This window comes from Protopterus annectens, chromosome 7.part0, assembly GCF_019279795.1.
Source record: "Protopterus annectens isolate FY-2018-M chromosome 7.part0, PAN1.0, whole genome shotgun sequence".
NCBI lineage: Eukaryota > Metazoa > Chordata > Ceratodontiformes > Protopteridae > Protopterus > Protopterus annectens.
The window spans coordinates 107,158,311-107,170,525 of NC_056739.1; positions in this window are offsets into that span (position 1 = coordinate 107,158,311).

Sequence of the window (12,215 nt, forward strand, 5' to 3'; positions counted from 1 at the left end):
ATTGCTGTATTGGAACAAATAATGATATATTGCTATTGTTACTCTCCTTATTTTGCATCCAGCCTTGCTTTGTGTGTGAATGTAATATGTTGCAACCACCCAATTCCTTTTGTTCATATTTCAAATACCTAAACTGTTTTGTTTCTCTAATAGGTAATAGTAAAATAGGTTCATAGGTTCATACTTGGCTATCTGCCCTAGGGCATTTATAAGCCTAGCCAGAGTGTGTGTGGCTTTCACCACCCCTTAGGATGAGAATACTATACCCATTAGTTTGCTGTGCCTCTGTCCAGCAGTGACACAGAGATGATTCCCGGGGTAAACCTACGATCTCCCATCCACTCGTCAAGATTTCTCTTGAACAGAGTCAGTGAGGGTTTCTGCCTCACATGGACTGGGATTCTGTTCCATAGTGTAGGGAGTCTCTGGGTGATGAATCTGTCCCTCCAGCACGTCCTATTTATATCCGTGTTGAGGTTTAAGTCTCTTGCTCTCGTGGCTCTGGTGGATTTGGATTTTTTGAGGTGGAGCATGTCCATTAATTCCGGGTTGGACATGGCCTTGTATGTCAGGCAGAGATCACCTCTGAGCAGACGGTATGCGACTGAATAGAGCTGGAGTTTCTTCAGTTGGGCATCGTATGACATATGTTTGAGCCCCTTTATCCTTTTGGTGAGGAACTTTTGGGGTCTTTCCAACTGCTGCAGGTGTCGGGTAAGGTACATTCCGAATGGGGCATTGTACTCAATCATTGGTCTGATAAGTGAAGAGTACAGTGGTACAATGACCTCTCCTGATCTGGATGTGAATCCCTTCATGATCAGGAGGGCAATGTAGAAGGTCTTCCTAACCACTTTGGCAATGTGAGTGTCAAAAGAGAGGTTACTGTCAACTTGGGTCCCCAGGTCCCTGATAACATCTTCCGTGTTTAATGGATTACCACCTATGTGGTAATTAGGGGTTACCTTGTTTTTCCCAAAGGGTATGACTATACATTTTTTGGCATTTAGCTTAAGGCCATGACTCCGGCACCAGTTATCCATTTCTATGAGACATCTCTGGAGAATGTCTGTGTCTGATGGAGTGTCAATTATGGTGCCCAGTTTTCAGTTATCTGCAAATTTTGTCAGCCACAATCCCCCTATGTTTGCCTGCACTTCAGAAAAATAAATGCCAAACAAGAGGGGGCCCAGGACTGAGCCCTGTGGGACACCGCTCGTGACTGGCTTAGAGTCTGACATGGCACCAGCAACTCTAACCCTGTGTGTTCTGTCCTTGAGCCAGTTTGCAACCCATCTTGTGACATATGGGTTTACATCTAAGCTGGTGAGCTTTTCTATGATGCCCGAGTGGGGTATTGTGTCGAACGCTTTTGCTAGGTCAAGGTAGGCTGTGTGAACTGCCTTACCCTCATCAATGGCCTTAGTGACTGTTTCGAAAAAGTCGACCAAGTTCAAGAGGCAGGATCTGCCCTTGACAAAGCCAAATTGGGTAGGATCCAGTGTCTGTAGGTCCTCAATGTCTTTATTTATGAGTTCCATTATGATCCTCTCCATAGCTTTGCAGACAAGGCTCGTCAAGCTTATGGGGCGGTAATTTCCAGGGTCCGTAGAAGCACCGCCTTTGTGGAGTGGGACCACAGTTGCCGTACGCCATTCTTTGGGTACGTACCCTGTAGTAAGGCTAAGATTAAACAGCAGACTTATGTGTGGGTTTAGTTCCTCATTGAGTTCCTGTAGCACACAGCCGGGGACACCATCCGGTCCCATTGATGCTGTGTTTTTTGCTTTAGAGAGAGCAGCTCTCACCTGGGCATCTGAGATGTTTGGGAAACTAGACTCTGGTGGGATAGATAGTTCTCCTTTTGTGGGGGGGGGAGGGGAGAAATTTGCACTGAACCTGTGTGCCAGTATGTTGGCAATGTCTGTGGGTTCAGTGATTTTTTTATCATTTTGGACTAATTCTGAGCATATCTGGGAGTTTCCACCCAGGTTTCTAACATAGCTAAAGAAGGCCTTATGATTGTCTTTTGTGTCATTAGCGATTTTTCTCTCAAAGTTGGCCTTGGATGATTTTATGAGTGATCGTAGTGTTTTGCTAGTATTGATCAGAGATGCCTTCCCTTTTAGGGATTTTGCTCTGTCATGTAGTAGCTTTCTCCTCTTGTTGTAGAGTTTGTTTATGGCTGGGGTCCACCAGACCGGGTGCCTGCCCTTGGTGGAAAGGGTCTTGATTTTATTAGGGATTGCTTGATCCATACATTCCTAGAGGTGCTCGTAGAAGGCATTTGTAAGGGTTTCAGCAGTGTGGGTTGTGGTTTCCACTGGCTCGGGGGCCTTGAAGGATACCACTCCATTCTTAAGAAGTGTGAAGTTTGCTTTTGAGAAGTTCCTCACTGTGGTCTTTTTTGCTGGGGGTGGGGGCGGGATGTGGATCTCCAGTGAGATTAATTTATGGTCTGATCTCACCAATGAGGGGTATACTTCCGGTGTGGAGCATTTTGTCCCCATGTTTGTGATGATCGGGTCTAGTATATTTTCTCCTCTTGTGGGAATGGTGACTAGCTGTTCCATAGCATTTGAGTTTATGAACTCCAGGAACCTTTGGGCTAGGGTGTTGGGGCTTGAGTAATGTTCCCAGTCTATGTTTGGGTAGTTGAAGTCACCCAATATGATGGTGTTTGGAGAGACATTCATACTCTCCAGTGTCTTCAGGAAGGCTGTGTGGGTTTCCTGAGTTTGAGAAGGTGGTCTGTAGCATGTTACAAACTGTAGGGCAGTTTTACCTATGGTTAATTGCACCTGGATGGTCTCCGATGCTTCGTGCGTTGCCACTAACCTGGAGGTGTGGGTATCCTTTATGAATATGGATACTCCCCCTCCTTTTGTGGTTCGGTCCAGATTTTGTGGCAGGAACGCATGATATGAGGTATAACCTGATAGTGCTGGGGTGCTCTCAGGAGCCTTGAACCAGGTTTCAGTCACAGCACAGACATCGATGTTCTCCATACTGAGGAGGGCTTCGAGGGCATGCATCTTAAGGTTTAGACTTCTGGCATTGAGCAGTATTACCCTTAGTTTTTCTCCATTTTTGTTTTCTAGGCGGTAGGTTTATCATTTGAGCCTTGCCTAAAAGGCACTATGGGGGTGGCAAGAGCCTTTGCCAATATCCAGAAGCCCAGGGTGACAGGTGCAAGCCGTCCCTTGCGAAGCAGCGTGGCTTGTCAAGCATGTCATCCCAGGCAGACAGACATTGGATCCCCTTAGAATGACACCAGTAATTAAGCCAATTATTAAAGCTGATCATTTTGTCTCTGTATTGTGGCATCATTCTTGGTGAGGGTAGGATACTGCTCAGGGTCAGGGTCATACCGGCCTGGACTACATAGTCTGAGAGCTCCTCTATGTCTCTTTTCTTGTAGTCCAGGGAGGTACGTCTCAGGTCGTTCACACCAGCATGGACAATGACTGAGTCATACTTGTACTTGCTGTGGAGTGACCTGAGTGCTTATGTTATGTGGTGGATTCTAGCTCCTGACAGGCAGCTTACTGTGATCTTTTCCTTGTTCAGTCTGGTGAGTGGGACGTCAGTGTGTCTGACTATGGAGTCACCTATAACAAGTGTGTCTGGCATTGTGTTTGGCCTTAAGGGCTGTGACTGTTTATCACACTGACTTTGAGAACTATGTGTTGCATGTCTTATGTCTTGAGGTGGCAGTTGCTTGGGTGTCTGCTTTGGAGGCCTCTGTAGTTTTGGTAGATTTTTGATCAGTGCCTCCGAGTATGTCTTTGTGTGTTTATGTGTTTGTTTTGCAGTTGTGATAGTTCTATGTGAAACTGGGTTTGTGGTGTGCGTGGTTTCCTTTTCCTCCTGTCTGGTCTTGCCAGTCCTGAGTTGAGAGAGCTCAGCCTCCACTTTGGCTATATAGTTGCATCTCTCACATGTATTTGTGTTTTGTGGGAGAAGGAGTGGGTTGTCTGTGTACATGAGGCAATTGTAACATTGTCTCAAGATGCCCAGATTCACCAGCTGAACAGGAGAGGACGCTAGCAACTGACCCTTCGACATGCTAGAAAAAGTGAAAAAGTTTGCTGTGTAACTGAGTCAGAAGGGACCTATAGGAAATGGGTACTCAAGGGGATTCTAGGCTAATGTAGTACTTTGTTTAGTATATAAGTATTTTACCTATATAAAAATGCTTTAGGAGCAAGTGCTGAGCTTTTGAGATAGAGAATAGACTGTTTAGATTGCAAGTAGAGAAGTTCTAAGGGAAAAATTGAAGAGCAGACTTTACAGAGCCAGAAATAGTTTAACCTTGTTTAACCGGCGCTGCCCGATGGTGCTCTATGGGCAATTCCATGCTAAAGCGGGCTTTATAGCAGGGGTTGAAAAGACCTAGGAATTGACCCAAAGTGGCCAATAGACTACAAGTTTCTGGCTGGAACCACTGCTCTAGGGACAAATAGGCTGCTCAGTGCTCCCCACTCCCACTGGTGAACAAAGAAGCTTCCCTTTATCCAAATAAGGATATGGAATAGCACAGGAACCAAGCCAAAGCCCAGAGATCAGCAAACTCTGAAGACTGGACTATTCTAGTTCAGTAAGGTGGGAAAACAAGATTTTTTTTTTTTTTTTGCAGAAAACAGAGGAAAAACAGACAGTAAATGCTATAAATGCTTTTAAACGGCTAGCACTTGAGTTTGTTAGCCTACAGGTAAAATTAAGCAACAAATAACTTTTTAAAAGTGCAAAACAGTTAATCAACACAAAAACAGTTTAAATAGAATGCAGAGCTGTATAAACAGGCAAAAATGCAGTCGCTAAGCAGTAAATAATCAAAAAGCCAGAAAAAAAATACTTAAATCAGGAAAAAGTCACTCTTTTGCTCTCTGCTGCTTGTAGAACTCTGCAGGACACCACGAGGAGCTGTGCTGAGTTGAATACAAGCGAAAAAGCATGCTAAAGTGGGCCTTATTACAGGGGGCTGAAAAGAGCTAGGAATTGACCCAAAATGGCCAATAGACTACAAGTTTCTGGCTGGAACCACTCCTCTAGGGACAAATAGGCCGCTCAGTGCTCCCCACTCCCACTGGTGAACAAAGACACTTCCTTTTATCCAAATAAGGATATGGAATAGCACAGGAACCAAGACAAAGCCCAGAGATCAGCAAACTCTGAAGACTGGACTATTCTAGTTCAGTAAGGCGGGAAAACAAGATTTTTTTTTTTTTTTGCAGAAAACAGAGGAAAAACAGACCATAAATGCTATAAATGCTTTTAAACAGCTAGCGCACTTGAGTGTGTTAGCCTACAGGTAAAATTAAGCAACAAATAACTTTTTAAAAGTGCAAAACAGTTAATCAACACAAAAACAGTTTAAATAGAATGCAGAGCTGTATAAACAGGTGAAAATGCAGTTGCTAAGCAGTAAATAATCAAAAAGCCAGAAAAAATACTTAAATCAGGAAAAAGTCACTCTTTTGCTCTCTGCTGCTTGTAGAACTCTGCAGGACACCATGAGGAGCGGTGCTGAGTTGAATACAAGTGAAAAAGCGCTCTAAAGCGGGCTTTATTACAGGGGGCTGAAAAGAGCTAGGAATTGACCCAAAATGGCCAATCGACTACAAGTTTCTGGCTGGAACCACTCCAGATGCAGTCGCTAAGCAGTAAATAATCAAAAAGCCAGAAAAAAATACTTAAATCAGTTATAGCAAATACAGTTATAACAAATGCTCTGAAATATACTGTATATTTCCAAAATGTTTGAGAAGGACAGTCAGAACACAAGAAGGTTCAAGTGAAAGAGAGAAAAAAAAAAAAAAAAGTTTTGTTTTACTTTTTGAAAGGGAAAAAGGAGGAACAGAAGGCCTTATCAAATGTTCTCTCTGTATTAAGCAGAATGAGCTAATGACACTAGACTGGGAGGTGTGTCACAGTAGGGCCGGGCAACTGCAAAGCCACCAAGTATAAGAGCAAGACACCAACAGGGAGGGAGGGTGGGACAAAATAGCCTACAGACAGCAAGCACTAGAGAGACAAATGAAAGTTTTTAAACAGATAAGGATTTGTGAAGATACTGAAAAGACAAAGTGCTTTATATATATTAAATTGTAAAAACAGTAATCTGTAAAAATAATCAAAAAAATCAAGATACTTATATTTTGTAGCTCAGTTGCGGTCAACAACTTCTCCAGTCTGCACTGTGTGTAAAGACAGAAACCCTACCAAAGTTAGGGCTTAAAAACCAGAACAACTTCTTTTTTTTTTACAAGAACACAAAAGAACCAGCCCCCACTAGCCAAGAGATAATTACACAGAGGAAATGTTTCAGTTTACACAATAGCCTACAGACAGCAAGCACTAGAGAGACAAAAGAAAGTTTTTAAACAGATAAGGATTTGTGAAGATACTGAATAGACAAAGTGCTTTATATATATTAAATTTTAAAAACAGTAATCTGTAAAAATAATCAAAAAAAAATCAAGATACTTATATTTTGTAGCTCAGTTGCGGTCAACAACTTCTCCAGTCTGCACCGTGTGCAAAGACAGAAACCCTACCAAAGTTAGGGCTTAAAAACCAAAAATGCTACCTTTTCTGTTTTATCTGAAAATAGGAAATTTTTAGTTATGTGATACTTATGTGTATTATCATTCTATTGTGTTTTAGATCACCTAGAACTATTGCACCCAGGTATCTCAATCCCTGAACCCCCCCCCCATTGTCCCTGAGAATCAGGTCATTGTGGATGCTTTTAGGTGTTATGGTGCCTTTCTGCTTCAGAAAGGACATGGAGATATGTCAGGCAAAATGCAAATTTGGCTGCAGATGTGAATGCAGTAGGTGGCCACAGCAGGACATATGATCAGGTGTGCCATAGGGCCACTAACATGATCTCATCTGCACGGAGGAGAGCAGATGCAGTGACCCATAATCAGATTAATACCAGGGGAGCCTGCTATAGAGCCACCACTAAGAACAAATTAAGAGTCCCTGTCCACTGTCAAGGATACAGACAACTCACAGTAAAATGCAGACCAGCATGTCCTTGACATTGGTGCTACTGTTTTAGGGACAGCAAGTATGTCCCAGGAAGAGATTCCAGGAAGGCTTATTTATCTCAAATGTTAAATACTCTTGTATAGTAAAATATTTACAGCAATACACTAGCCCATAGAAGTGCCCTGGCATCATGCTGCCCAACTTTAGTTCCCAGTGTCTCTATCAAGTAGAGCCACTGGAGTGATCCTAGGGTGAACTTTCTATTACCCATCCATTCATCAAGATTCCTCTTGAAGAGGGACAGCGAGGTGCTCTGGACATGTATGGGAAAGTCTATTCCAGAGCATGGCCAATCTCTGGGTGAGGAACTTGTCCCTCTAGCATGTTCTGTTGATTGTGGTTATGAGGCTGAGGTTTCTGGAGTGTGTGGTGTGGAGGGATTGGGATTTCTTTAGATGTAGCATTTCTAACACAGCTGGGTCAGCCATGGCTTTGTAAGTCAAGTAGAGACTGCCTCTAAGTATGTGATATGAGACAGAGAATAGCTGCAGTCTTTTGAGTCTGTGTAGGACATGTGTTTAATGCCTAGGATCCTCTTTGTGAGGTACTTCTGTGGCTTCTACAGCTGTTGCAGGTGTCTAGTGAGTTACATGCCAAATGGGGCATTATACTCTATGATTGGTCTAATGAGGGAAGAGTAGAGAGGGAGAGAGAGAGATGATGACTTCTTTCTTTCTGGATGCAAAACCCTTGGTAATGAGATGTGCCACATAGTAGGACTTTCTGACCACAGTGGCAATGTGGTGGTCGAACAAGAGGTTGCTGTCAACCTGCGTCCCCAGATCTCTAATAACACCTTCAATGTTCAGTGGGCTCCAATCAATGTGGTAATTTAGTGGGAAATTATTTTTTACCAAAGCGGATGAGGACGTATTTCTTGGCATAAAGCTTAAGACCATGGTTTCACACCAGCCATTGGTCTCAGGGAGGCCTTTCTGTAGGATATCTCTTCTCACTTGGGGAGCTAATAATGGCTCCCAGCTTGCAGTTGTCTGTGAACTTGGTCAGCCAGAGTCCCTTTGTATTGGCCTGGACTTCTGAGAAGTAGATGCCAAACAGGAGAGGACCCAGGACCGATCCATGTGTGACTCCACTCATGACTGGTTGGCAGTCTGACTTGGCGTTCACTACTTTCACATTGTGTGTTCTGTGAGCCAATTTGCAACCCAACTAGTGCTAGAGGGTTTGATGCCTAGTTTGGTGAGTTTATCAATAATTCCCAAGTGAGGAATGGTATCAAAGACCTTGGCCAGATCAAGGTAGGCTGTATGCGCTGCCTTACCTTCATCCACAGCCCTGATGACTGACTCAAAGAAGTCAACCAGGTTGAGCAGGCATGATCCCCCTTTCACAAAGCCAAAACTGCGTGGGGTCCAGAGTTTGGAGATTTCCTATATCTTTATTAATCAGGTCCATGATGATGCGGTCCATAGCTTTACATATCAGACCCATCAGGCTAATGTGGCAATAATTCCCAGGGTCTGTAGTCACTCCCCCTTTATAGAGATAAATGACTGTAGCAGTGCGCCATTTGGTAGGGACAAGGCCTGAGGTAAGGCTGTGACTGAACAGGGCACACAGATGTTGTGCCAGTTCACTTTGTAGTTCATGTAGAACACAGCCAGGGATATTATCATGTCCCATGGACAATGCAGCTTTAACCTGTGCTGCAGTAATGCTGGGTGCCTGGCATTCTTCCGGTATTGTGATTAGTCCTTTGGGGGGATAAAGTTGGCACTGAATCTGTCAGCCATTATGTTGGCAATATCTGTTGGCTCAGCATAGGAGGTACCATTGTGCAGTAACTCAGAGCAAATATGGGTTTTGCTGTGGAGGTTCTTGATACAGCTATAGAAGGCTTTGTGATTGTTTTTAGTTTCTGCCTTCATAGCTGGCTTTAATGAGGGATCTCAACTTTTTGTTGAGGCTAATAAGGGAGTATTTCTAGTCTTGGGACTTCACCTTTTTCTGCAACAGTTTCTTCCTTCTGTTGTAGAATTTATTAATGGCAGGGGACCACCAGATTGGCTTCCTCTTTTTGGAGGAGAGCATCTTGGTTCTGTTGGGTATGGCTAGTTCCATACATTTATGTACATGTTTGTACAGTGCATTGGTGTATGATTCGGCAGTCATGCAGCTATTTTCCACTGGCATGGGTGCTGTGAAGTTAGCAACCTCTGTTTTGTGGAGTCCAAAGTCAGCTTTGGAGAAGTTTTTTAAGGTGGTTACCTTTGTTGGGGTGTGAGTGAGATGTGGATTTCTACAGTGATTAGTTTATGGTTGGATCTGACAAGGGAGGGAGTGACTATTGTTGCAGAGCAATGGTTGCCCATGTTAGTAATAACCAGGTCAAGGATGTTGCTTCCTCTAGTGGGGGTCAGAATGAGCTGGTCCAGGGCATTGGAATTGATGAATTCCAGGAAGTGTTGGGCAGGTGTATTGATGCTTGAGTGGTTTTCCCAGTTGATGGAGGGGTAGTTGAAGTCTCCTAGTAGGAGAGTATTGGGTTGGACCTTGATAGATTCCAGACTGCTTAGGAACATGGAGTGAGAGTCTAGGGACATGGTTGTGGACCTATAGCAGGTTATGACCTGGATCACCGTCTTACCCAATGTTAGTTGTACCTGAAGTATCTCAGATGCATTATGCTAAGCTACTAGTCTGGAGGTGTGCATATCCTTTATGAATATGGAGACACCACTGCCTTTGGAGCTTCGGTCCATGTTAGGGGCCAAAAGGTGTGGAATGAGTTATAACGTGGTAGTGCGGGGGGGTCTATATTATCATATCACATGCTCAGAAGAGTGAATGACAGATAATAGACCCCATGTAAGTGAAAGCTTACAATGTCAAAACTTCAGAACAGCGATTATCTTCCAATGGAAAACAATCGCAGTTCCGAAACAAACAAAATATAAAACATTAATGTGGGGGGCTGTGCACCCCCACACCCCCCTACTTAAATATACCAACTCTGAGATTGCACTACAGTGCCAAAAAGGCAAAGTAGCGAAAGCGGCCAAACTAATTCTTTCCCAGGGAAAGAATTTTCTGAACAGCTATTTTGACTTTTCGCGCTTTACTGTTCGACAAAAACACATTTGATAACCTGCATCTGTGACAGCATAATATGGAACCGTGCAGGGGTGCGTTCTGCTGCTTTAAACCAGGTATCCATTACAGCACAAATGTCGATGTTCTCCATTTTGAGGAGTGCTTTGAGTGAGTGCATCTTGAGATTTAGACTTCTAGCATTGAGCAGCATGACCCTCAGATTGCATTTATTTATAGCTGTTATGGTGGTAATTTGGTCTTTGGAACACTGCCTTCAAAGGCACTATAGGGGTGGCAAAAGCCTTAGCCAGTACCTGGAAACCCAGGGGTGATAGATGCAGGCCATCTCTGGCAAAGCATCGAGGTCTGTCAATCATGTCATGCCAAGTAGACAGATACTGGATCCCCTTAGAATGACACCAGAAACTTAGCCAATTGCTGAAATCAGTCATTTTTTTGTTTGTACTGCGGTATCATTCTAGGTGACAGTAGGATACTGCTCAGGACTAGTGTCATACCTGCCTGGGTCATGTAATCCTAGAGCTCCACCATGTCTCTTTTCATATAGTCCAGGGAGGTGTGTGTCAGGTCATTCACACCCACGTGGACAATGACGGAGTCATAGTTGTTGTGTAGTGACTTGAGTGCATGTGTTGTGTTGTGTTGGATTCTGGCACCTGATAGACAGCTGACTGTTACCTTCTCCTTATTCAACCTAGTGAGTGGGACATCTGTGTGCTTCACTATTGAGTCACCTATGATTAGTGTATTGGGCAAAGTGTTTAGCCTTAGGGGCTTAGGTTAAGGGGCACACTGTGGAGGTGAGCTATGTGTCCAGTGGTTTGTGCTGTGCTGTGGTGGTCGAGTGCATTTTTGTCTTGGAGGTCTCTGCTGTTTGGGTAAATTTCCATTGAGAGCCTCCACAAAGGTGGGTGTGTGGCCTGTGTTTTTATGTGAGAGCTTTGATAGTGGGTGTTCTGGAGGGCTGTGTATTTCATGTGGTTTGGTGCAGGTGTTCACATTATCCTCTTGACCAACTAAATCAAGTCTTGGCTGGAGAGTGCATAACTTCCAATTTGGTGATATAAGTGTATCTCTCACAAGTCTGAGTGTTGGGAGGTAAGAGGAGATGGTTGTCTGTGTACACGTGGCAGTTGCTACACTGCCTCAGAATACCCAAGTGCACCAGGTTAATAGGAGAAAGTACAGGGAACTGCCCATTAATCATGCCAGGAGGGGTGATCATAACTACTAAATACTGGAGCTATTTCCATGAAGAATGACTAATGCTGACAGCACTTAGGTGTGCTACAAAAATCTGTTGAAGTGCAAAGTGATTAGGCTATTTGAAGTGCAAGAGAGAAAGAACTTGCAAGATCTAAGGGAAAAACTGAAGAGCAGACTTTCTGGCACCAGTAATAGTTTACCTCAGCTCGGCACCACTGAGCACAGCTTAAACAATGCAAACGTGGGCTTTTAAACCAGAAAATTGAAAGGGATGGAAAAACTGCCCAAATGGCCAATAAACTACAATTTCTGGGCCAGAAACCACTCCTCTTGTGGTAGATAGGATGCCTAGTGCTTACCACTCCCACTAAGCTAGAAGGCTTCCCTCCAACACAGAAAGCCTTAGAGGGCTCAGAAACTTACAAACCATCCTAGATACAACAAATCTGTACCAGGACTAGACTAGTTACAGGAAAGGCAAGAAACAAGTGCAAATGTGGGCTTTTAAACCAGAAAGTTAAAAGGATTGAAAAACTGCCCTAAAGGCCAATAAACTACAGTGTCTGTGCCAGAAACCACTACTGTTGTGGTAGATAGGCTACCTAGTCCTTACCACTCCCACTGATAAGCTAGAAGGTTTCCCTCCAACACAGAAAGACCTGGGGGGCTCAGAAGCTTACAAACAGTCCTGGATACAGCAAATCTGTATCTGGACTAGACTAGTTACAGAAAAGGTGGGGAAACAAGTGCAAATGCGGGTTTTTAAACCAAAAAGTTGAAAGGGATGGAAAAACTGCCCATACAGCCAATAAATTACAATTTCTGGGCCAGGAAGGGTTATGTATCTCAATTGTTAGACTTGGACGATGCTG